The 23,292-nt window shown below is 40.9% G+C and overlaps 1 long non-coding RNA gene across 3 annotated transcripts in view; it reads left to right on the forward strand.

Moving 5' to 3' along the window:
• LOC103881835 overlaps positions 1 to 21,921 on the forward strand; it is a 106,080-nt gene extending 84,159 nt beyond the window's left edge. For 2 of the 3 annotated variants that reach the window (XR_002520275.2, XR_002520274.2), the window contains exon 5: positions 18,360 to 21,921. This is a non-coding gene — a long non-coding RNA (uncharacterized LOC103881835). The remainder of the gene's footprint in view (positions 1 to 18,359) is intronic. The other variant, XR_002520276.2, reaches the window with a different exon arrangement.
• Positions 21,922 to 23,292: the final 1,371 nt, after the last annotated feature.

The raw sequence follows: 23,292 nt of genomic DNA on the forward strand, positions 1-23,292 counted from the left end.
CTTGTAAAGGGGCTGAGGCCTAGACTCCATACTCATCTTCTCTCTCTTATACCTCTTAATGGCACATATTTCTAGATACTGTGGGTTTCTAGACTCTGTGGGTGGCAACCTGTGGTTATTAAACCTCCCTTAGTGCAGAGAATCCAAAATAGTGCTCTTTGCTGGGAAAAAATGATATCAATGTCAGTAGCCCTACTCATGGTGGCCACATGGTCACAGGGTTGCCTCTGCGGGCAGAAAGCTTGCAGTGCGACTCACTTTGTCCACTTTTATTAAAATGTTTACTTTTCCATTGTCTGACTTTTAAAGATCAAGATCTTTTTTTTCCCTCAAGCCTAGGGTTCATCACTCATTTTGGGAAGGGGAGAGTTCCCCGCTATATTCATTAGTGGTCTAATTGAGTCCCTAAGAAGATTTTATACTTCTCTTTGGAATCAAAAGAGAAGACATTATTGAAAGCCATAATTTGTATACTTTTCACTGCACCCCATCAGTCCTCATTCTTCCTTCCCAGAGCACCTTAAGCGGAGTAGTGCCCTTTTCTTGATGCTCCTTCAAGAAAGTGCTTCCTGTTTTCAGGAAGAATGTGTTCTTCACTTCAGCAACAGATGAGCTTCTTCCGGGGAAGTTGACCCATTTCCTGATGGCTCCCAGCAGAGTCTTTGCTTGGATGTTATTTGCTTCTTGGATTGATTTTGCATTGCTCCTCCAGAGAAATTGGAAAACCATCCAAAGAACTTCTAGAAATGTAGTATTCCCCATACACTGGTTTTTATTCATCACTATCGCTGCCATCATCCTCTGTCTCATTGTGATGTTTCAAACACATGTTTCAAACCCTTCTGTAAACAAATAATCAGAGACTGAGCATGGTGGCTCTTGCCTGTAATCCCAGGACTTTGAGAGGCCAAGGCGGGAGAATCACTTGAGCTCAGGGGTATGAGACCAGTGTTGGAAACATAGTAAGACCTTGTCTCCACGAATAATTAAAAAAACAAACGAACAAAAAATTCACCAGGCATGGTGACATGCACCTGTGGTCCCAGCTACTGGGGAGGCTGAGGTGGAAGGATCACTTTAGCCTGGGCAATCAAGGTTGCAGTGAACCATGATCAGGCCACTACACTCCAGCCTGGAAGACAGAGCAAGACCCCATCTCAAATACATATATACATACATACAAATGATCAAGCAGATTTCTGGTGTCAGAAAAGCAAAAGACTGCTTATTGTTTTCCATATTTATTGACACTTGAATATGAAGCAAACTTAAGTTTACCTGTATTTTAAGGAAGCAAACCATGCTGAGAACATTAAGGCTTTCCCTTTAACTCCTATGCTGGGCAGCACCTTCAAACACCGAGATGAAGAGTGGGAACAACTTGCAAAGCCTCCTTCATGCTGTGGCTCATGCCTGGGTGATGTTGGCTAGTGCTCACCACAGACCCTTGGAGCGGGTGTTATTAGTGTTATATGCTTTTTCACTTTTCAACCTACAGTGGCTCCTAGTTAACCCTTGATTATCTTTGTTTCATGCTAAGCTCCTCCATTTGTTTGCTTAGTCTCTCTTATTCCCATATGCCATTCCCATTTCATCTCCACAACCCCTGTGCAAGGTATTTAATGTGTATTTGAATGTGCTCTTGCCAAATATATTATTCTATGCACATGTATTTTCATTTACATAAATGAATTTTAACATTTTTTCACATTTAAATCTCTGAAGTCAGAATTCATTTTACAATAAATGGTATGTCATCATTTAATTGGCAGAGTTTTATTTTTTTTTAATGGTACAAAATATGATTATCCATTGAACAATAGGTGGTATTTAGATTTGATGAAATACAGTCTATATCCCATCCTATTCTTACTTTTCTTTGCCCTGGAGTACCAGTTTAAGACTATGCATGCTTATATATTCATCTCATCTGTCACTTCTCATTGCTGCTTAGCCCTCGAGGGTGGACTTTCTATCCACTCCCAAAGCCTGCCAGGTTGGCTCTTACTCCTTGAAGCCACAAACAGCACTGAAAGCAGCATGCTTGTCCTATCCCCTGTGGAATACTGTAAGCATTTCACAGGGCTATCATATCTAGGATTGAAATCAGGGGATCATATGATTTGCAAATATTAATTTGACTAAGTAGAGCCAGATTGCTCTCCAGAACAGCTGCGCTATCTATATTCCCACCAGTGGTACATGAGAGTCCTATGTGCCCACATCTCTGCCAACACTTGGCATTATCCTACACATAAAATCCTCATTTTACATGTGAAAAAAGAGATTGTGCTGGTGAACTCTATTCCCTTTTATCAAGAAGAACTTGATATAGTTGTAGCTAGTGGTACCAGAGCCTGGACTACACCAAGATACTAGACTGAGCCTACTGCCAGACAGATGAACTGTGGTTTCTTTTTTTTTTTTTTTGAGATGGAGTCTTGCTTGCTCTTGTTGCCTAGGCTGGAGTGCAATGGCACGATCTTGGCTCACTGCAACCTCCACTTCCCAGGTTCAAGCGATTCTTCTGCCTCAGCCTCCCGAGTAGCTGGGATTACAGGCACCCGCCACCATGCCCTGCTAGTTTTTGTATTTTTAGTAAAGATGGGGTTTCACCATATTGGCCAGGCTGGTCTAGAACTCCTGACCTCATGATCCGCCTGCCTCGGCCTTCCAAAGTGCTGGGATTACAGGTGTGAGCCACCGCGCCTGGCCTGTGATTTCTTAATTTACGTTTCTTCCACCAACTAAGAATGTCCCTTGGTTTCTCTGAGCATCAGTGTTTTCCTTCCTTAATTAGAGGAGTAGCATTCGATGACCTCCAGGGCCCTTTTCCAAATCTCTAATTCTCCAGCTCTGAACTCTCTTTAGTCCATCAATAGCAGTTGTTTCTGATGGCATCTAAGTACCTTTGTGGGCTTCAAGATGTTGGAAAGGAAGGGCTTTCTGATTGTAGCTTTTCATCTAAGCAACAAAAGAACCCAATGAATAATAAAGCACCCACATTTAACATTATCATCTTTCATATGAGCCTTCTCTCTCAATCTTCCCCACCTCCAGTGGAGTCAAGGACCAGAAATAAAAGACAAAGTATTTAGTGTACTTTTGCAAAGCTCAAGGGCCTAGACTGGGCCTTGTTCCAGTCTGAAAAGTGTTATTTCTATTCTGGTGAGGGATGGATTGTATCATTTCACTAAAGGCAAAATCTAGGAAATAAAGGAAATGACATCACCCAAGCAGGGAGAAGCCAAATATCTATCCTCAGTCATTTCTTGAAAAGGGATGGAGAGTTGAGATACGACGTTGGTAGTGCTTTGAGGAATTTATGGCTAAAATGCTCCCTCTTCACTTATTTTTCTCTCCGTTGGATGAGGATCTGCAGACTTTGCTGGCTTACAATCAGCAGTCTGAAAGGATCACTGGTGCATGTTTGTATATTCCAGCCTCATAGGGATTCACTTCTGATAGTTTCCTAAGGAAGAGGAGCCCTTCTTGGGCCTCACAGATGAGAGTTTGGCAATTGGTTTCTACCAGGAATCTCCAGATTCAACCTTATTAGCCCTTTCCCATGTCACCTTCTCATCAGGTTTCCAAATCTCAGGGACCTGGAGAGGCTGTATTTTTGGCCAAATGTCAACTTCCTCTTATCAAGAAGAAAATACATCACTTGCTACGGAGGGAAATTCCGGGGTGAGATGACTCGGGTCCTAGTCTCTAGTCCACAGAGCTGGTGCATCTTCTCTCTCTCTCTCTCTCTCTCTCTCTCTCTCTCTCTCTCTCTCTCTCTCTCCCCCTCCTGATCCCTTATAGTTCTTACAGTTCCATTCTGAACACCAGTATACCTCTGTCTATCCTTGCATTTTAAAGGGTAGGGTAGGAATTGTTACTGATAGGTACAACTACATGCTCATGTGCTGTCTCATGTAATTCAAACATTTTGGTATCCTAAACAAAGGACACTCAGCTGGGTGTTTCGCTCTTGCTTTTCTGCGTGAACTGTCCCAGTGGGCCCCTTTGTCAGCAGAAGGATTCAATCTTCTCCCCTTCAATAGCCAAGTTGGGAGATTTATTTTACTCTGCATGGCCTGGGTCTGCTCACTGGGAAGAGTTGCTCAGCCAGTTCACATCAGCCCTTCAGGGACCTGGATGGGAAATCCAGTATCAGCCCACACGGAATATTGCTTTGGCTGAGCTTCAGGGTAGTGGTTCAGAGTTCCAACATGCTTGTTTTCACTTACTCTGGAGGGTCACTGCTAGGACACAAGGGGCCCTACGTGGCTCAGCTGATAGGGGGTCCTCTGGTCTGGGGTTCATTGCTTCTTTCTTAAACTTTAATAGCATTTTATAGCAGAAAATGCAGTGCACTGGGAAGCCCTAACTTACTGATCACACTAGCTGATCTAAATGAACATTATAATCAGTCTCACATCAGTACAGCCCAGATCTCCCTCCACCCCAACTTTTTTTTTTTTTTCCTGAGACAGAGTCTTGCTCTGTCGCCCAGGCTGGAGTGCAGCATCGTGATTTCGGATGACTGCAACCTCCACCTCCCAGGTTCAAGCAATTCTCCTGCCTCAGCCTCCCAAGTAGCTGGGATTATAGGCGCACACCACCATGCCTGGCTAATTTTAGTATTTTTAGTAGAGAAGGGTTTCACCATGTTGTCCAGGCTGGTCTCGAACTCCTGACCTCAGGTGATCCACCTGTCTGGGCCTCCCAAAGTGCTGGGATTGTATGAGCTACTGCAACTGGCCAAGGCCAGGTTTTTTTTTTTTGTTTTTTTTTTTGGATGGAGTTTCGCTCTTGTTGCCCAGACTGGAGTGCAATGACGCAGTATTAGCTCACTGCAACCTCTGCCTCCCAGATTCAAGTAATTTTCCCGCTTCAGCCTCCCAAGTAGCTGGGATTACAGGCATGCACCACCACACCTGGCTAATTTTGTGTTTTAGTAGAAATGGGGTTTCTCCATGTTGGTCAGGCTGGTCTCGAACTCCTGACATCAGGTGATCCACCTGCCTCGGCCTCCCAAAGTGCTGGGATTACAGGCATGAGCCACTGCACCCGGCCAAGGCCAGGTTTTTTACCAAAACAATTTTTCAAGAAAACATTTTGTGATTTTTAGAGCTGTTTTTTAGATTTAGAAATTGTAGATAAGAGACTATAGACCTACTTAATGAAAAAAGCATGATAAGCCTTTGGCACAAGAAAGTTATAGTTTCAAATCCCATCAGTCTGATTTGAGGGCAGTTGCTTAACTGCTCTGAAGTTCAGTTTTCTCATTTGCAAAAAATCAAAAACAAACAAACAAACAAAAACAGGTTATTGTTACTACCTTGCAGTGTTACTTAGAAAATGAAATGAAACATTGTGCACGTAGCACCTGACATCAGGTAAGTAAAAAGAAAAAAGGTATTCATTATTTTTAGGATATGTGGAGATATGCAAGGATGAAGAAAAATGAAATACTGAGAGAAACAAGAAACGTAGATTGGATGAGGCAGATCAGCTATAATGGAAAACCTTAACTTCAGTATGAGAAGCAGTGGGGGGAAAAAAAAAGTCTGAAGGATGAAAACTTGATAATGAGCTAGGTGGGTTCCAGGGAAGGAACATGGCATCTTGGAGCTAAAGAATGAGCAAAAAGTTCAGCTAGAAAAGGTTGAGAGCCAGCATGTTTACCTGCCTATTGGGTTTGTAAAGAACTAGTCAATGATAGCATCAAGTGAATTTTTCTCATAGGACTATCTGATTTTTATTCATCTGGGTATATGTCTACCCTAACATTTCATTGCACTTTGAACCAAGTGACTAAATTCATTTTGCACCAAAGCCCCCAAACAGAAATGAGAAATACATTACAACAGCTGCTACTTAGCGCATGCTTTCCTGAAGAGCCAGGCACTGCGCTACGCCATTTTACATTCATTCCCTCCTGCAATTCTCACAATGCTATGAGGTAGGTATTGTTTTCCCCATTCTATAGATGAGGAAACTGAGGCTCAGAGAGGTTAAATGATTTCCCAAGGTCACATAGGTAGTGAGTGGCAGAGCTGGAATTCACTTCAAAGTCTGAATGGCTGCAAAAACCATGTTCTTAACCACTGCAATATGCTTATCTCCTGCTGATGAACAAGAAATGTCAGTCATTGGTTTTATATGAGAAATCCCTAATCTCTCAGATATTGGAAATGGAAGGCTACCACAGTGGAGTGTTTGTGGGAAAGATCTTGGGCCCCTTCACCATCGTTCCTCCCTGAGCCGTGTCCTAGCCCCAGCCTGACATCCACCAGATACCACCAGCACAGGGCCAGGACCCCACAATCCTTTTAAGGGCCCACAGACATGTTTTAATTTATCATAAAACCAAAAGAAAAAAATGATGAATGTAATTTATACCAATGGATTTATAAAAGATAATTTTTAATACTTTTTTATGGAGAAAGGTGTACACAAAGGCAAAAGTACCTAAGGCCCATGAAATGCAGCCCTGCATGTTTTCTCAAATAATCCAGAAAGTGTGTGGTGTGTAACTGTTATCCTTGCATAGCATAGGCTCGTCTTTCATTCATCTGGGGGTTATATCATCCTAGAAACCCTTAAGTAGAAAACATACGCTTCTTTTGGCAGGCTGTTCTTTTTGGCTAACACAAAAGTTGATACAAATATGTCCAAATACTCAAATACACAAATGTGAACAGATATTTATGCCTCAAGACACATAAGCTAAACCCCAGAATAGTATACCCCTGGTTATCCACAGGCATACATTCACAAGCACCAGGGGGCAGTCCTAGGAAATTCAGTGCAAATGTACTGGCCAACACGTGCGTGTGCTCACACACACACAACACACACACACACACACCATTTCCCCCAACAATAAACAAATAGACTACAAGCCAAGAAGATCAAATTACCATCCAATGAACAGTTAAAAAGAGAAAAATACCAGATTTGAAGCCTAATCTGCAGTATTTAAATAAAGAGGTAAGAGTGAGTTGGAAAAGGGAGAATGCTTTGCAAATTGAACCGATGTACTGTTTTTTTCAGGGTCCAAGACCAGTTCTCCTTAATGATGGTTCCCAGAGATTCTCCAATTAGGCATCCCCTGATCTTTGAGGAGTCCAGATCTGCACAACTTGGCAATAGCATCAGATTTGATCTTTCACGGACCAGAAGCGTGAACTGGGGAGTTGAGAGGAGGGGAGAAGGGGAGTGGGTAAAAGCTTTGTGAGGGCTCCATGGTTAAAAACAAGTTCAAAAACAGCTGAAAAGCCAGGGAAAAAACGATCTTATTAATTGGACCCCTTTCACCTCTTTCCTTTCCCATTCTGCCCACAATTCTCTTCCTTCCATGGAATGTACCCAGGCAAAACCGTTGAAAGAAAGGAATTATCCACCCTATTCTCCAAATCCAAGGGTTTTAATTTTGTTTTTGTTTTTGTTAATTGGGGGTAAAAATGTGAGGCAACCTCTGCGCAAAACTACCTTTGAGTCCTGCCTGTTTGGAATCAAATCCCAAACCTATGCTGATAGGAAGATGAATACTTCCCTCAATATGGCTTCTGTAATAGTTATTTCCCTAGAATACTGAGAGATTTGCATGTTTTGGGACAGAATGCTATCTTTTAAAATAATAACCACAGTAAGTGATCATTGTGCCAGGCCCTACACTAAGTACATTATCTGCAATGATGCCATTTAATCCTCACAGCTTCATAAAGTAGGTGCTGTTATTGCAGAAACAGGATTTTATAGAAAAGGAAACTGAATTTGGAGATGTTAAATAATTTCCCCAAGTTATCACAGCTATTAAATAGCTCAGATGCAGTGTAACTCAGATGTGTCATTGTATAATTTACATGTGGGTGTGTTCTATTATTCATCATTTTAATTTTTTTCCAAGCTGTAACTACTAGAAATAATATATTTTTTAAATTGTACTTAAAATTTTTTTTAAAAATTTTTGTGGGTATATAGTAGGTGTATATATTAATGCAGTACATGAGATACTTGATACAGGCATGCAATGCGTAATAATCACATCATGGTAAATGGAATATCCATCCCCTCAAGCATTCATTCTTTGTGTTACAAACAATCCAGTCATACACTTTTAGTTGTTTAAAAATGTGATGATGTACTTTTTGTGCAAAAAGCTTTTATCTTATTTTTGATTATTTTCTTAGAATAAATTCATAATAGTAAGATGTCTAGATCAAATGGCTTAAATATTTTTTGGCGCTCACAGTGTGGTGCCAAATTGCATTTCCAAGGGCCTTTGCCAATTTACACTAGGAATATCAACATAAGAATGATATATTTTTCTTGCATCCTTGCCAATACTGTCATTTGAAGATGAGATTTGTCCACTCTCTGGTCACCATTCCACATTCAAAGACAAGGGGTCTCAGGAATTTCGTTTCAGTGGCCAGGGGTATTCCAAGGCGATGAAGAAACTGGATTATAATGGGCTCTGCAAAGGTGCCATCTCCCATCTGTTAGCAAATCCCTTTAATTCTACCATTTAGGGACTCAAGTCCCTTTTGGCTTAAGGCTTAGAGTGTTTCTAAAATGCCCTCTGGAAGGTGTTGCTTTAAATGGCTATCACTATTTATGGTCTCTTGCGAAGATGAGCGACTACTAGGTTGTTTTGAGAAGAAAGGAAAGCCAGTGATTGGAGTTCTGGGTGGTAGGGGGGAAGGAAAGGGAGTTGGGGAGGGTTCCGAGCTAAGAGCAGGTCCTTTCCCTCCCCATTTAGCCAATGTTTTTATTTTTCTTATTTTCCCTTTTCAGTGCCAGTGCATGGGAAAGTAGATTTCATGTATTCATTCACTCATTCCTTTTTTTTTTAAAAAAATAAAAAGAGTTACCCTCTTTCTTGGTCTGCAGTGCAGTGGTTCAATCATGGGTCACTGCAGGCTTGAACTCCTAGGCTCAAGCAATCCTTCCACTTCAGCCCCAAGTAGCTAATACTACTAGGTATATACTACCATGCCTGACTAATTTATTATCATTATTATTATTATTATTATTGTAGAGATAGGGGTCTTGCTATGTTGTTCAGGCTGGTCTGAACTTCTGGCTTCAAGCAATCCTCCTGCTTCAGCCTCCCGATATGCTGGGATGTGAGCCACCATGCCTGGCCTTCATGCTTTTTTGAGTGCATACTCTGATGTAGACTCCAGTTATAGGCATTGGAGAGGGACACATCAGTGAACAAAACAAAACCTCTATCCGAATGAGGCCTATATTTTAGCGAGGGCAGACAGACAAATAAGTATATATAATGTCAGGAAGTGATGAATGCTATGAAATGTTGTCTCTAAAGAGGAAAATTGTCATAAGCCATGGTCTCTTCCTATGCTGGAGACTGGCAATCCATAGACTGAAGGGTTTGGGGACATATGTGTGAGACTGGAGGATATGGCAGGGAAATAAAAATTATAGGCAAAGCAATTATCAGCAAACAAGGCAGTTTTCTGACTCTTATTAGAAAGTACTATAGATTCCCTTCACTTCCCATATGAAAGATCTATGATTTTAGTCAGCAGGTCCTTCACTTTGCTGTAAAAATGTGAAAGATGTGTCTAGATACAGTGTTATTGTTCTGTATCTAGATACAAGGTTACTGTTCTACAGCAAGGGCAAAAAAATTCTTGCAGGCTTCCCTCTGAGAAGGGCCTGTGCTGGAAGAAGTAAAGTAGAAAGCCCTGGGGAAGCCTAGACTTGCCCCAACCCGCTGAGAGACTTGGGCCAGGCCCTTCACTGCTCTGCCCTGAACCTCTTGACGCCTAATTAAGTAAAATGAGGAGTATAGACTCTAGAAGGAAGGTCTCTGTGGTCCCATCCAACCTGAGCCATCTTTATCTACCCCAGCTTACATTTCTGCCTGTGAGCCTTACAAGCACACAGCAGGATTAATCCATCAGCTCCGCTGGGCTGGGAGAGGGAGGGAGCCAGGCAGAGGAAGTATCAATGATAACTGCACTCCAGTGAGCACTGAAGAGGCTCCATTCATGGACCAACAAAACCTGGGAGAAGCCTCAGACTTAATCAGCCAAGGAAGCTCCAGCAGCAGGAACAAAAGAAATCAAAGCTTCACTGGGCAATGCAGGCACAGCTTCTGTGTTCCTGCTGAGACCTGAACCCACTGGGTCCCCAGCAGACAAGAGGTGGTGAGCGTGGGCGTGTACGCGGGTGCCTGCGCGCGCGCGCGCACACACACACACACACACACACACTGAGGGTTTACAGGTTTCCGGAAGAAAGGAGAGAACAAAGATGTGCAGACCAGGCACCTGCAGAATGAGACTATAGCTGATATGATTAAACAAGAGCTTCATTTAACATTACCTTTTAGACCATACTCTAGGAATGCTTACACAGTAGTTTAATTTTTTTTCAATTAAGATCCATGTTACACTTAATAAGTGAGGAATGGTTTAATGAGATTCAAAATGAAACTCTGGCATGCACTTCTGCATAAAACCTTTCAGGGCCCTAGAGTTACTTGTTTCTTGACATAATATAGTAGTTGCAATACTTTGTGTCATGCCTTTCCACAGAACATCTAGCTAGGCATGTTTCTTTTTGTTCTGTGTTCAGACAGTCTTCTAGTGAAGTAGGTTGAGATTATGCATCATGCCTAAGTGGGATGCTTACTCTCATTTAATAAGTGGGAAAACTGAGGTTGTGCTTCTTAAGGCTGCTTATTACGCCTGTGTGTACCACCATGATCACCTGAGCCAACTTCATCAATAGGGTGATCATTGTCCCTGAACTGATGGTGGTGGGAATGAGCATATCGTCATCACCCTTCCTTAGGAAGTGCCAGAAGGAAGACAGGCGATTAAGATGCCACATAAAACTCAGTAACCTTATTGGAAAGAGTGCCTTCTCTGTGCTAGTCTAAATGCCACACTCTGTGTCTTTTTCAGGTGCCGAAAGTATCTGGAAGATTCCATTATTATCAGGATGACTCATAAAATTTAATAATTACTTGTTTTTGTTTTGTTTTGTATGCCCGTGTTTTACATGATGTGACCTTTTGCTGCCCTGTACTATCATAAATTGCATCTTTCTGAAGGCAGTTCTGAGTAAGTTTGTGTCCATGAGTATGTGCTAGCACTTCAGCTTATGGGCATTGACTTAAAGAAGCAACTGGAGCTGTCAACAATCTGTTGTGAGGTCTTCAACTAGCTCATTTGTTAAATAGCTTTAGGACAAATATTCTTGGCTAAAAAATCTAGTATAAAAATGAAAAGGAGAGTCCTGCAAACAAAGAATACAGTTCATTGTGTTCAGTTACTTTTCCCTAAAAAAATGGGTAAGAGATGTAGAGTTAAAAAATATTTTTGAGTTGTCATGACCAGTAGATGACAGACATGGCTTTTACTTTTAAAATATGGTACCTGTGACGACAACTGATTGTAGGCAAAACCACAGAGATGCTTCTTTTGCTTGAATTCAGCTATTTTCCTTTTCTGTGTCCTCCCCACTTGTGATTTGTTCTTACCCATGAATTAAGTGGCCCTTGAGTTGCTCTTGATCTTACCCCTGTTCTTTGCTGTTGTCCCTAAGCAGTGCTCTTTATCTGGGGCCAAACCCACTTCTTCTCCTCTCTCAATACTTTCCAGCCAAGGGACCTGATTTTCCAGTCCAGATGCAAGTTCCTGATGCTGGATAATTCCAGGCATCATTTCTACAAGAGAGAGCTTTGGGGACAGAAAAGCCTTTACACAGCACTCATCTCAGACTCCCCATGGAGAGTCTGCCTATGCATTGAGTCTGGCCCCTTCAGACCACTTTTTCTTTTCATCACAGAGGTACCCCGAGCTCTTGGCCAGGCTTGTGAGCAGAGCAAAGGCAGTTGCTATCACTATAGAACTACTTAAAGCTTTTTGTGTGTGCGTGTGAGGGAAGACCCTCTGGCAGGCCTTATTACATCCTACTGGTTCTCCTCCCACTTCTGTGGTGTGAATGTTAATTACCTAGGAGCAGACCACTCCATCATTACAGATCTCACCTTCCCACTCTAGGCTGTTTCCCAGTGAAAACATAGCTTCTGCAGCCCTCAGCCCCTATAGCTCACCCCTCCATCTTTACAGGCACTTCCTGCTTTTAGTGGCAACTTTCATCTGAAAGGATTAGAGGTGTTTTGTGCAGCCAGCACACAGTGGAGACAGTGTACATTTGCAGAGCTGAACAGACTGCCAAGAAAGACAGTGCCCTTCTGCTGTAAAATCCCAGTAGAAGTCCCGTGGCTGGAATGGTGACACACAAGGGGGTCTAAGGCTCACAGCAGGCTATCATCGTCCGCCTTGTAAGCCTTACAAATATTGAAATATGGCTTTGCAGGGGGTAGTTTATGTAAGATGATGTAAGTTAGCCATGGGACTTTCCCCATAGTCAAAAGGTTTGAGAGCATTGAAGAAAAGTATAGCCTTGGTAGGAAGCCAAGGAAGGGCCACCATCTTTGAAGGGTATCTTCTGTTGCTCCTGAAAATGGGCAGCTCAGCCTGTGACATGGAAGGATGCAGAGAAGGCCCACTGATGGCCTTGGCCTCAGAGACTCACCACTGTCGTTTCAGACTCCAGGTCCTGACCCTCTTGACATCATTAGAGCAGCATCCTCCATGCCCCAGGTGCTGACACAGCCTGCAAGCCACACACACACACACGTGCACACACACACACACACACACACAGAGAGATGCCAGTTTGTTAATTTACCCAGAAAAATGCAACTAATAAGAGTACTGGTTGTTCACTTTGGCCTGATCTGCACATTGGCTCATAATGCAGGCAGTGAGTTAAGCTTCAAAAGTGTCTCTCCATTGAGATGCTTTAGGCCCTCTCAGCAAGTCAAGGACAAGAAGACTCTGTCCAGAGCTGTTATAGTGCCTGAGTGGGTTTACCAACGTTTGCCTCTGCAACAGCCCACCTTTCTCTTTATTCTTGTAACTGATCATTTCTTCCCACCCACCCCACTCCCCAGACAGACACATTTTGTTCTAAAGCGTTCTTCAAGCAGTATGCATACAATTGGTTGGATTCTAAGTGCTGCCCTTTCGGGTTCCTTGAGATTTCCCTTAGTTCACCTTAATTGGTTTCTTAGGTATCCTTAAGCTCTTGGCTCACACGTTTATAAATGATTTTTTATCTTACTTCCAGAGATGACTAATTACATCAATTGTGTGTGGATTTTAGTGGTTTAACTCTTATTTAAACTGTATTTCCAAGTCTTATTACATATCTTACTGTGGCCTTTAGGCCCTTCGCCGTCTTCTTAACTAGTCTGTTGGTAGAAGCAAACCTTCCAATGTCCTAGCCCCTGAATGGCAGAGATAGACACTGAACTATGCATTCCAGCTATTATCCTTCCTCTGAACCGAACATTAGCCTTCACTCCTTCAATGAAGCCAGCTTTAAACATTCTTCCCACACTGCACATGGGGAGCCGTGGGGATAGTTAGCTGAACTTTCGCAACACCAACTTGTTGAAAGCAGAGGAATCAAATAAATGATGAAAGCAGCTGCAAATGAACTTGTGTGCAAACTGAAAAGTGAGCAACCCACGTCCTCAGTTAGGGCTAGGAGTGGAAGTTTAATGGCCCCCCTTTCAGGGTCACTTAGTTGTAGTTTACAGGATGGTCCCAGCTCCGGAGGTATCATTTGCTCCTCAAACATCTACTGGTAGTCTCCATCATGCTAGGCACGAAGTGTGGGGTAGGATGACTAAGAGATGAATGAGACATCATGCTTGCACTCCAGGAAGTCACAGTCTAGTGACAGTAGGACACGGGCTTGCTGGCAAGTGATTCTTGAAAGAAATGATGGAATAATGACTGACAAGAAGAAGAAGGGAATTACCTGAAGAGGCGTTCAACCTTGTAGAACTTCATGCAAGCACAAGGTTGTTTCTTTGTTTCTTTGCTCTAAGAGCACTCATTCCTCCTTTTCCCCCTCCGTGTCTCTTTTCTTCTGGCCTGTGGGGTCTGGCGGCTTGTCTATGTGATGGCTGCAGCTGTTGCTCTACAGAATGAGTCACCTCCACCCATCCCCCTATATGAGCAGCTCCGCACTCCATGAAGGGATCGTGGACCTTCAGATTAAGCATAAATTTGAGCTAAAGTATTTATTTATTTATTCTTTAATTAGAGTGAAAACTCTTATCTGAATATGAATGTGCTTCCCTGCTTCATTTTGAAGCGTAAGGATTGTGTTAATTTCTGATGGAGAAAAGGGCACAGGAAGGCCCCCTTTAAAAAACAGCACATACCCAGTATCCTGAGACCCCAGGGCCAGAAACCTTGAACTAATAAGTGACAAAAGGCAAAGGAATTAAGCTAGCCACATTTAAAATGCTAACTAAGAAAGTTGGATTGATTTTGGCTAAATTAAATCCCAAAACCATGTAAAATGTTCCAAGAACGTGTATTCCTGAAGATTTTGTTGTTTATAAAATGCTAGTCCAACATATTATGAAATCGGCAATATTTAATAAGTGTCAGTCACCTTACTCCGCACTGGAAATACTGAGCAAGATACAGTCACAGCCCTTGTGGTTTCTTGATATTTCATCACAGTAAAAGACACAGCTTCCTAAAGGTTCTGCCAGAAGTGAAAGTTAGTCTCTGTCTCTGTCGCTACCACCCTCTGCCTTCCCTTTTGTCTTTCTTTCCTCCCCTACACTGATGATAGTCATGGACACAGTACATTGGCAACTAGCACACTGATGTCCAGGCACTGCTTGTATGGTCCACAATGTGCTACATGATTGTATCAGTCAGGACAGACTAGGTTATGTTGCAGTAACAAACAACTCTCAAATCTAAGTGGCTCAAATAATAAAGGTTTCTTTTGTATTGAAGCTACATATTCATCACAATTCATCAGGAAACTTTGCTTATCTCCAGGCTGATGGAGCAGCCACCGTCTTGAATGCTGCTGGCTATTGTACCAAAGAGAAAAGAAAGCTCTAAAAAGTCACAAATAGGCTCCAGGCTCCAGCCTGGAAGTGTCTGTTGCATGTCACTTCCACACAAAATTCAAAGGTCATAACTAGTTACAAGATTCCACTCAACCATAGGAATTCAAGAAGTTTAGTCTTCCCTATGCCTAGATTAAGGAAAATGAACGATTTTGCCAAGAGCACTTCTCATAGTGAATCTTGCCTCTCCAGCCTCCACAGAAAGTAGAAAAAGCACAGTACTGGATAGCTTTCCAGAATAATCTGATCCCAGGGTGATCCTTCATGCTACTCTAAAGCCACATAGATAAACACAAAAAAATGATGAGGAGGGTGGGAAGCTAGTGTAATAAGATGATTGAATGCAGAGACTTAAAAACCAGACAGATTTGGGCTTGCATTCTGGTTCCACCATTTACTATTCATGTGAACTTTGGCAAGTTTCTCTCTTCTGTGTCTCGGTTTTCTCATTTACAAAATGGGACTAATAAAGCTTACTTCATAAGTTTATTGTTGGGATGCACTAAGATAAAGCATGCAAAGCCCTTAGCCCAGTACCTGGTAACTTACAAGTACTCAGTAAGTGGTAACTGTCATTAGTAGTGTTAGGATTGGAATAATAAGCCAATATTAGCACAATGTCTAAAAGATGATGTGTAACAAACTAAAGCATTTTTTTAATTGTTGCCTTTCCTTGAAATGCTCTGAATATTAAGAAAAGGAGTGTGGGCCGAGTGCAGTGGCTCACGCTTGTAATCCCAGCACTTTAGGAGGCCAAGGTGGGAGGACTGCTTGAGCCCAGGAGTTTGAGACCAACCTGGACAACTTAGTGAGACCTCATTGCTACAAAAAATTTTTTTAAAAGCCAGGTATGGTGGCAGGTGTCTGTAGTCCCCACTACCTGGGTGGTTGAGGTGAGAGGATTGCTTGAATCCAGGATGCTGAGGTTGCAGTAAGCCATGATCAAGCCATGGCACTTTAGCCTGGGCAACAGAGCCAGATTTTATTTCAAAAAAAAAAGAAAAAGAAAAGGAGTACGGGAAAGAGATGAACCCAAGTATTATTCACCTGAGACACTGGTATGCAACATCTGGAATATTAATATCTTTTCCAACATACATCCTTTGGGGACACTATGTATGAAATTCCTCAAATAAGCATGGTGGTGAGGAAGATAGGCTCTAGTGTCAGACTGTCTAAGTTAAAATTCAAACTACCGATATGCAGCTCTGTGACCTCAGGCAGCCTCCTTTACCTCTTCCTCATCTGTAAAATGGGGATAATAATTAAGTGGCATGGAGTGGCCACGTTGATTAAATATATTAATGTACATAAAATGTTTAGCCTAGTGCCTGACACGTAATAATGACTCAGTGGATGTTAGAATTATTAAACATGAGGAAATCAAGACTCCAAAAACTTAAGTCACTTGCCTAAGATCACACAGTTAGTAATTAGAAAAATTTAGACTCTGGTTTTTCCAAATTCAAAGCACATGTGCCTGCATTTTACCACCTCATTCTATTATTTACACTTACATAATTGCCTTTAGGACTTCATTAAGCTTCTGAAATTTGGGTCAAGCCATTCTCAGGCATAGTTGAAGAAAAGCAAGAAATCATACAGTGGACTATCACAGTGGCAGGAGGTAAATGGAGTCCCTCCATTTTCAAGACTGGCCCAAACAGGCTCCTAAAGTTGCTTACCCTATAAGAAATGAGAGGTGTTACTTCACAGTTTTTGATTACCCACTATTGAGTATCTATGCTTCATCAGGTTCAGTACTAGATGAGTTGCTTGTGTTTTCTCATTTAATTTTCACAGAGCTCTTTGATGGAAGTAAACACTTATTATCCCCATTTTACAGAGGAGGAAAGCTAAGATTCAAAGGGTTAAGTAACCTACTCAAGGTCACATAGGTAGAAAATGGCAAAACCTCTGAAAGATAAATTAGGTTGAAAACAACCTTTCTGTACAATATAATCTTATTTTTTTTAAAAAAATTTTTATCAGCATCTTCCAGATCTTCAGAGTAATAAACGCTGATTAGAGAAAATGTTGAAAGAAAAGTATAAAGAAGCAGGAAATATTATCTATGACTCCACTGCCCAGTGTCACTCACTGTTAACTTTAGTACAGTTCCTTTGAGTCCTCTCTCCATCTTTCTTTTTTACTGTATAGGTGAAATCACACTATATAATTGTGTAATGCAGTTTTATTCAACTCTATAAAGTTGGTATTATATAATCAAATAGAATAGTTATGCAACCAGTATTTTAATACACTCTACTTTTTAAGAGAAAGAAGTGAAGGACAACGAAAAGGTGATAGACCTAATTTATTTCAAAAACCCAAACAAAACACTGCCAGGCTGTGGCCTGTGGTTGCTATAAATTCCTTTCTGTTTTCCACCCCTTTTCCATCTATAGCATTGGGGATTGATGTCCATTTTGTTGACCACAGTGATGATTCACAAGCATCACAGATTAAAGGATGTTTAACGACACTTCCCTCCCTGGGCTTGCACGTGGACAGGCCAGCACTTGAGCAGGCCAGACTACGGGACCACTCAGTGGACATAAGAAACAGGAGATGAACCACATCTGCCTCCTGTGGCCTGGATCGTGTTCCAGTTTCCTCTTTTGGTCATTCTTGCTGGCTCTACAGTAGCCCTCTTGTCTCTAGGATCTAAATGTCAGGTCTTCCTTCTCTGCAGCCCTTAGACAATTTTCTGACTAACCATAGACTGTGGAAAATGGCAGCTGGATTGCCTTTGGGTGGAATCCTTGCCCTGTGGCATAGGAAGCAAAGGAAAGGAGAGAGACGCCCTTTGAGATTAATGAAAATGCTCTCAGCCTAATAAACTCGAAAAATAGCTTCCCTGTGATACAAACGCGTGGCCCCTAAGGGTCCTAAAGAGAGAGCTAGGGGAGGTTCCAGCTGGCCACAGAGATGCTAAAGGTCAGGAGCAGACTTTAAGGGTTTGCTGTTTTATAGGTTTAAAGACCAGGTCTGTGTTTTGATAACTGACTTGCTAATAGCTGGTCACTTGGGTTGCTTCTTCCAGCTCTTTGTTTGTTTTAAATAAGGAGATTCAGCCAGTCATAATGGGAGGAGCTGCAAATGACTTCCCCAGTTGGGAGTGCCTGCTTGTTTTTTCTTCTGCCTGGGCATGTTGATGTGCAGGCCATACTCACAGACTCACACGTCTGAGGAGATAGCCCAAGGGAGCCCTCGATTTGTATATTTATATAGGATGTGTGTATAAGAGTGTGCTCAAGTATCAAAACACATAGGTAACCATGGGTGAAAAGAGGAATTCTGTTGCAAGAATTTAAATATACTGTTTCTCATACATTTATTTCTTCATCCATTCCTTTAACAGGCACTTATTGAGCACCCGCTGTGAGAAGTACTGTGCCATTTGCTGTGAGACTTGCCAAGATTTCTAAAAGGTGGGCCTTTATTTCTCCCCCTTCAGAAGCTTTCCATCCAATGGGGGCACTATCTGATCATTCATTAAAGAACACACGAGTCACCCACAATGAAAGATATCGTGGGATAAATGCTTTGGGAATGGTACCGAAGACAGGTGCTATAAGAACCCAGAGGAATGTGTGTTCACTTTGGGCTGAAAAGACATCAAAGAAGATCAGTGGAGGAGGGAGTGGTGCGCTAGGAATCATACAGCAAATATCTAGTGGCAAGAAAAGGCACAGCATATTGGGAGTTTCAAGAAGACTGGTTTACCTGGAGAGGATTCTCATGGTAAGGTGGATTGAAATAAAATTAGAAGCCAAGAGTCAGATTGTATAGAGCCTTGAATGCCAAGTTCAGTTGACTTACACACATATAGATGAGGAAGTGGGAGGGAGGTAGCTCCCAAGTCTCAGAAATCCAGGTGATAGGACTGAAATTATGACATAGAATGGTTCTTTAATTTCAGAATGGTTTCTAGGCCAGTAAGCCATCAATACACTCAAAGAAAATAAATTCATATGGAATCTGCCACAGTTGTAGAAAGGATATAACCTCAAAATAAAGGGTAGACCTTTAAGTTGAATCCATTAAGAAAAGTTAAATTATGCTTATTTTTTTTCACCGTGACCTAGTAAAAATTCTGTCGTAACCACTGATGTAGCTAAATTCCCTTTATTTCAACTCCAAGCTCCTCAAGGAACCTTGTTAATATCAGATGGGGCTATGGGAGAAGACATAAGAGGTTCCCTTAGTGCATTAGCTGCTACCCTGGTCTTGCACTTTGGTCTCTTGAGAACCTTGCTAGCATGAATAAGCGTCCTCAAGTGGGATCAGCTCTTGAGACATTGGCTAAGTTACATTTCTTTTTTCTTTTTTTTTTTTTTTAAGAGACAGGGAGTCACTATGTTGCCCAGGCTGGTCTCAAACTCCTGGGCTCTAGCAATATTCCCATCTCATCCTCCCAAAGTAATGGGATTACAGATGTGAGCCACCATGCCTGGCTCAACCAAGTCACATTCCTGAATCTTCAAGTTTAAGACTAAAAACCCTGGACTTGCCTTTGTGAATCCACCAAATGGCTCTTTCCAGACTCTGATTGGGGCAGTTTACCAGCTTTCCCTCTAGGCCTCCTTAAAAAGCACCCAATCATTCAAAATACACACAGTTCTGGGTGATGGAAAAGTTTAATTAATAGACTTAGGTGGCTTGCATATGTAAATCACCAAGAACTAAATATAATTAAAAACTTTACGCTAAAAAACCCTAAATATTTATACATTTTTTGATGATTCAAGAATTATATCACCCAAAGACATAACCAGAATATATCAGAACTCTCAAAACACAACAGAAAACAAACAACCCAATGTAAAAAATGTAATTAAACAGGCACTTAGCAAAAAAGGATAGCTAGATGATAAGTAAGTACACAAAAATTTTTCAACAATTATTCATCATTAGGGAAATGTCCATTAAAACTACAATGTGTTACCACTGTACATAAAATAAAAAATACTGACCATACCAAGTGCTGACAAGGATGCAGAGCAACTGGAAATCTCATGCACTGCACATATGAATGCAAAGTAGTAAAGCCACTCTGGACCATGGTTTGGCAATTCCTTACAAAGTTAAACATGCAGAAACCATGTGACCCAACAATCCCATCCCTCAGGTTTTTACTCTAGAGAAATGAGAGCTTATGCTCACACAAAAACCTGTACAAGTATGTTTATAGCAGCTCTAGTCAGAATCACCAAAAACTTGAAACCAGCCACCCAACTGTCCTTAAATAAGTAAATGGATAACAAAAGCTACCTCAGAATCTTACGGTATTTGGGGGGAACATTATGACCAATTAGCATCACGAGGTGGTCCCATAGAAGGAAAATGGTCATATTTTTCTTCTACTTATTAAGATTCCAGATAAAGTGAGGATTCCAGATAAAGTAGGCTCCTTATGTTTATAAGAAAATGTGTAAACATTAGCCACACTGTGAGTTATGAGTATTTGTGTTGCAGCTAAATGCACAAGCATTGAGTATGAAATGCAGGTTTTGAAAGAGCAGAAGAACAAAGCATGTGAGTAGGAGAAGCAAGAGAAAGGCTGCATGCAGAATAAATAAAAGCATCTCTGTTCATCAGTGTTGACTTCAACCTCAGAACCAAAGTGAAGCAATCGTATGTATGAGTGTATGTATGTGTGTGGTCCGTGTTCATTTGAAGGGTCAAAAGCCTTTGATTAAATTTTTTAAAATTAAGACTCAGAATCATTCAGTGTTTTTAAAAACTGATCTCTTTAAGGAGAAGAATCCTATGTTTTGATGGACACGAGAACAGACAAACTTAAAGAATTGGGAGAGCAGGAGGCCCTGGCAGAGGAAGGCCTGTCTAAATCTACATACCAGTGCGGGCTGTCTTCGGCTGTCCTACGCGCTAAGGGACATAACTCAGCACAACCAATCCCGTGATACGTCAGCCACTGCATCCATAAACCAGTGACCACTTCTGAAGCAGTAAAAGTTATTTTGCTGCAAATCTATCTCCAGGATCCTAAATGTGTTTGATCAGGGGTGAGCCATTAACTGAATTAAATGAGACACACGTTTACCAGCAGGTGGCAATAGAGGTAATGGTGTCTCCCAAAACGTTAAACTTGCATTATTTTATATGCCAGAAATGGGAACCTTCAAAACTTGATTGGGTCCCAACTTAACTTCACTCTCTTATATTTGCATTCGGAGATGAAGTTATTCAAGCCAAGACATTGTCATCAGAAATACAAATTTTTATTTTATTAAGCTGATATTGTGCTTCATTTTCTAAGGGTGGCTCCTCCAGGAGTTTGATATTTTTAACTGAAAAATTGGAAAAATAAAACATTATTATAGTCTCATGAGTTAGACTTATTTGTGGTCAAGGGAGGCTTTAAAAGGTGAAATAAACACTATTTTCAAATATAACTGCCTGGCATTATTTAATAGTGGAACCCAAATTCTCTTGTGAAAAAAGACAAAGCAATTCGACCACTTTTGAATGTCAAAGATATACTAGGTTCCTAAGTGACTTTCTTAAACCTTTGCTAATTCTTTTCACATATGAGAAAACCCTTAGGTTTCAATGGAAAAAATAAACGTTTTATTCTCACATAATTTCGAAGACTATTGTAACAGGATAGTTTGCTCTAAAGTTCGTGTCCCACGTGGAAGGCATTATTGCGAAAACATTGTACCCTACTGTCCTGATCCTAGAACTTGTAGAATGCTGTACTTCTTCCTGCTTCACCAGACTTCTCCGATTGTCTGGCTCCTCTCTTTCGGCATAGGTTCCTGGGCTCCCTTCTAAGTCTTAGTCTCATTTCCCATGGTCCCTCTTTTTTCCTGTGGTTTATCACTCCTTTCATTTCCCACAATCTCTCTCTCTCATAACTGGACTTGGAATACATAATTTAGAAAAACATATATGTAGAAAATGAAAATGTTATTTAGAAAAATAAAACTATTTCTTTCTATATTTTATGATCTTAAATTTAAAAGCTTGTTCAGTTCCATATTTCTAAAAACCAGAAATAAGTTACTTGTCAATTATTTAACTTAATTTTTTTTTTATTATTATTATACTTTAAGTTCTAGGGTACATGTGCATAACGTGCAGGTTTGTTACATATGTATACTTGTGCCATGTTGCTGTGCTGCACCCATCAACTCGTCAGCACCCATCAACTCGTCATTTACATCAGGTATAACTCCCAATGCAATCCCTCCCCCTCCCCCCTCCACCCTCCCCCCATGCACATTCCTGTGATTCAAAATTTAAAAGGTGTAAAAAGGTAGCAAAAAATTTCCCTCCTACTCTTTCTTCCAGCCAGTAACAACTAATGCTTCAAGTTTCTGATGAATATTTCCAGAGATAGGCATATACCAGCAATTACATATATGTGCAGGTGTGTATGTGTATACATATATATGTATATATGTGTATATAGGTATATATCTTTATATGTATATCTACACACACACACACGCATATATATATGTAGATATTCTTTATCTTTCCTGATTCTTACACAAATGACAAATGATAGCACACTTTACATAAAAGCACCTTGCTTTTTTTTTACTTAGTTATTATACATAGCTTGGCAATTATTCCCTATCAATCCAGAGAGAGCTTTCTCTTCCCTTTTTCATAGCCACAGAGTATTGAACTGTATGGATAGTCCATAATTTATTTCAATCTGACCACTACACACACCACTTTGTGTGTTATTAAATAATTTCTGCTTTTAGTTTCTACTTTCTTTAGGTTTATTATTATTATTCAGTTCTTTTTATTAACTCTTTGAGTCAGATGTTACTTCAATTTAAACAAAAGATGTTACTTTTGTTTATAATTCTACATATGGAAGGCTATGAATTTTCCTCTGAGCACTGCTTTAAATTGCAGTCCTTAGGTTCTAGTATATAGTTATTTCTAAATTAGTTTCTGGCACAGAATTGGATTAATCATCATCCTTAATTTATGGTATACTCTCATCATTAGTAAATGCATAGCCATTTTTTGTTTAGTTCTTCCTTTTTTTAACAAAATTTTCAAAATATGGACCCATCATCCAACGCATCCTGATAATAACCTCCATCTACCTATATCGCCCCTCCCATACCCTCCCTCTGCTTCTGTCCATACCACTCCTCCAACCATCAGAGATAAAGATCATGCTGAATTCTTTGTTTTCCATTTCCTTGCTTTCTTTTTTACATAGCTTCATAGCTTCTGTCTATCTTCTATCTTTCCTTAAAATATATTTTTATTTTAAATTTAAACATTTTATTATTTTC

This window comes from Papio anubis, chromosome 2, assembly GCF_008728515.1.
Source record: "Papio anubis isolate 15944 chromosome 2, Panubis1.0, whole genome shotgun sequence".
Lineage (NCBI taxonomy): Eukaryota > Metazoa > Chordata > Mammalia > Primates > Cercopithecidae > Papio > Papio anubis.